The sequence below is a fragment of the Bison bison genome, unplaced genomic scaffold (genome assembly GCF_000754665.1).
Source record: "Bison bison bison isolate TAMUID 2011002044 unplaced genomic scaffold, Bison_UMD1.0 scf7180017861528, whole genome shotgun sequence".
NCBI lineage: Eukaryota > Metazoa > Chordata > Mammalia > Artiodactyla > Bovidae > Bison > Bison bison.
In genome coordinates, this window is record NW_011492100.1 from 209,648 (window position 1) to 213,003 (window position 3,356).

The 3,356-nt window shown below is 53.8% G+C and overlaps 1 pseudogene; it reads right to left on the reverse strand.

Annotated features, from left to right (window-relative positions):
* Window positions 1–767: 767 nt before the first annotated feature.
* On the reverse strand, window positions 768–3,262 carry LOC104983125 (annotated as a pseudogene).
* Between the last annotated feature and the right edge of the window lie 94 nt (window positions 3,263–3,356).

The following is a 3,356-nucleotide window of genomic DNA, read 5'->3' on the forward strand; positions in this document are numbered from 1 at the left end:
AAAGTCTGACACTGTTTCCACTGTTTCCCCATCTATTTCCCATGAAGTGATGGGACCGGATGCCATGATCTTCATTTTCTGAATGTTGAGCTTTAAGCCAACTTTTTCACTCTCCACTTTCACTTTCATCAAGAGGCTTTTTAGTTCCTCTTCACTTTCTGCCATAAGGGTGGTGTCATCTGCATATCTGAGATTATTGATATTTCTCCCGGCAATCTTGATTCCAGCTTGTGTGTCTTCAAGTCCAGCGTTTCTCATGATGTACTCTGCATAGAAGTTAAATAAGCAGGGTGACAATATACAGCCTTGACAAACTCCTTTTCCTATTTGGAACCAGTCTGTTGTTCCAGGTCCAGTTCTAACTCTTGCTTCCTGACCTGCATACAGATTTCTCAAGAGGCAAACCCTACAGCTCTTAGCTAAGCACTTGCCTGTATTTATAGTGGGAGAAGTGACCCAGCCAAGGGAAGAGACTTATGCAAGCTCATGCAGCAGAATTAAGTCTCTGTGAGAGGAGAATTCAAGGTTGTGATACTCAGTTTAAGGCAGCAAGTCCATACCCACTAGGATGGGCTGGAATATACATGGCATTGGTTACACCCGAAGCGAGAGTCTAAGCTCGGCTGACATCCATTTCTAGGAAATGGTAGTGTGGGAGAACTTTAGCTTTTATTGGCACAGTAGCATGGCAGTGGGTGGGGGTCTCAAGCACTGGGATCAGGGGCTGGGGGAGTGGTGATGTGAGGTGGGGAGGGGTGAGGCCAGGCCTAGATGAAGGTGAGGTGAGTAGAAGCTGGGAGGCCGCAGCTCTCCTTGTGTTCCTCCAACAGTTGCTCCAGAGCCTTCATGTAGAGCGTGTGATAGTGGCCCACCTGCTCCTTGGTGGGCTGCGGGCACTGGGGCACCGGGATGGGGAGGCCCACTGCAGGGACAGGGGGACACAGGTCAGGGGAGGGGCCTCGGCTGCCCACATAGTTCATAGAGGCCTTCTTCCCTGGACATGGGCACTTACGCACAGTGGTGATGGGTCTGGCCAAGGGCATCAGGCCTCAGGACTTGGCTGAGAAGAGACCACGGCCCCAGAAGATGCAAGGAGAAATGCCCACAAGCTTCTTGAAGGTGATCTGGAACCAGGAGTCTGGGGCAAAAGCCTTAACTCTGAAGACATCATTCTCTCCAAAGGAATACATGGGCATCAGCGAGGCTCTTGGTTGGGGGGCAGGGGGCGGTGCAAGGGGGCAGAGGGCTGGTCAGGTCAGGGGCTCTAGGAGTGCCCCCACATTCTCCCCAACAAGATACCACCTCCCAAGACCATTTGAAGCGAATGACAGTAGCTACAAAGAACTCTCTGGGAGAAGGGACTTATGTTTCTTGAGAAACAAGTGTGTACTGGGCCGTCCTCTATACGTTTTTCTGCACAGTCATCAACCACCATATGGTGGAAAGGTAGGTGTTAACCCTGTATCACAAGTAAAGAAGCGTGGGGCCCTCGTGGTTGTCCAGTGGTTAAGAATCCACCTGCCAATGCAGGGCACAGGGGTTTGATCGCCGGTCACCGAAGATCCCACATCCAGCAGGGCGACCAAGTCAGTGTACTCAACTGAGCCAGTGAGCCTAGAGCCTGTGCTCTGCAACAAGGGCAGCCACCACAAGGAGACCCCGCGTACCACAGCTGGAGACTAGACCCCAGTCACTGAAACGAGAAAGCCCACACGGCAACGAAGACCCAGCACAGCCAAAATAAACACATAAATAATAGATGGGTTTTTTAAAAAAAGAGAAGTTTGCAAGTTCTTGTCTGTGAGATGGTGTCGTGAAAGATTGTGAACCAAGGGTGTCTGAGTCCCAGGGTCCAGCGATTCGCACTGTGATCCCGTCTGTGTCTCTGTGTGGGAGGAAGCCTGGGGAAGGGGCACCAGGGCTGGGCACAGAGGAAACACCCAAGGTCTGCCAGGAGCGCCGTCTAGAGGTGGGCATGGTGGAAGCTCTGGGGACACACAGCCCACCTCCAGGGGGCCGGTGTGTAGGGATAGAATGTGGATCCCCAGACACACTGTGAGGTTCTGACCACTGAATGCATTCCTGGCTGGGCCCCTGCTTACCTGTGCCTCAGTGCCAGGCGGATGAAGCCTTTACGATTCCGGAGAGTGAGTCAGTGCTCCCCTGGGATGGCATGCAGGGCCTCGTGGGCTCTCCTGATCACGATGACCACAGCTTGGCTGAGCTGGGAGTGGGCAGAATAAAATCCAGGCTCTGGTGGTTCACAGAACATACTCCTGTGGACTAGAAGGCGTGCAAGGACAGTCAGTACCCGCTACTTGGCTCCCTAATCCCTCACCCTGCCCTTTAGCACAGGAAGTATGAGCTCTCCAACCCTTTTCTTCCAAACTCCATATTCCTGTGCCCCTGTCCCTGTGCCCCACAGCACCTCTCCCAGCAAGGATGTGGAACACTCGCTCCCAAACCAGTCACTGACCCACACTGTGAGCCTGGCCAATGTTCAAGTCAGGTCCCGGGGCTGGGTGGCGCGTTGGGGGCCACTCTGGCAGGAGTGGGGGGGCCCCTCCTCCGCCTCAGGTCAAGACTTGAAAGAAAAGTGAAGTCAGTCAGTCATGTCTGACTCTTGCAACCCCATGGACTGTAGCCCACCAGGTTCCTCTGCCCATGGGATTTGGAGTGGGTTGCCATTTCCTTCTCCAGGAGATCTTCCAGACCCAGGGATTGAACCCAGGTCTCCCACATTGTAGGCAGACACTTCACCGTCTGAGCCACCATGGACAAGACTTACCATAGGACAAAAAGTAGTCTCGATACACTGAAAGGTAGAAGAGGTCGTTCAGACCGGTGGTCTAGGGCCGAAGCCTGGGGAACTGCTGGGAGAAGCCAGTGCTCTCAGTCGCGAAGTTACAAAAGTGTCCGAAGCACATGCGGGTGAGTGACCAGCAGGTAATTGTGGTCTGGGGGCAGCTCTGCCGTTTTCACCGGCTGTGGGAGCGGGGTGGGCAGAATGAGGGGAAGAAAGCAGAAAAGGCAAGATACCAGCTGAAAAGACCTCCCTCCCCACCAACAGACGTGAGAGTTCAAGGTCCTACTAGGGTGTCAAGGGCACAAGGGCTACCCTCTGGATCACCATCCTACTGCCTGACCTGTTGCCTGAACTTAGGCAGCCAGGGCTCAGACTCAGCCTGGGGAGGGGCAGATAAGGGACAGAGAAGGAGCAGAAGGTGGAGGGTGACCTGTTACCTTAATGGGAAAATAATCCCTTCAGTTCAGTTCAGTTCAGTCACTCAGTCGTGTCTGACTCTTTGCGACCCCATGGATCGCAGCACGCCAGGCCTCCCTGTCCATCACCTGTC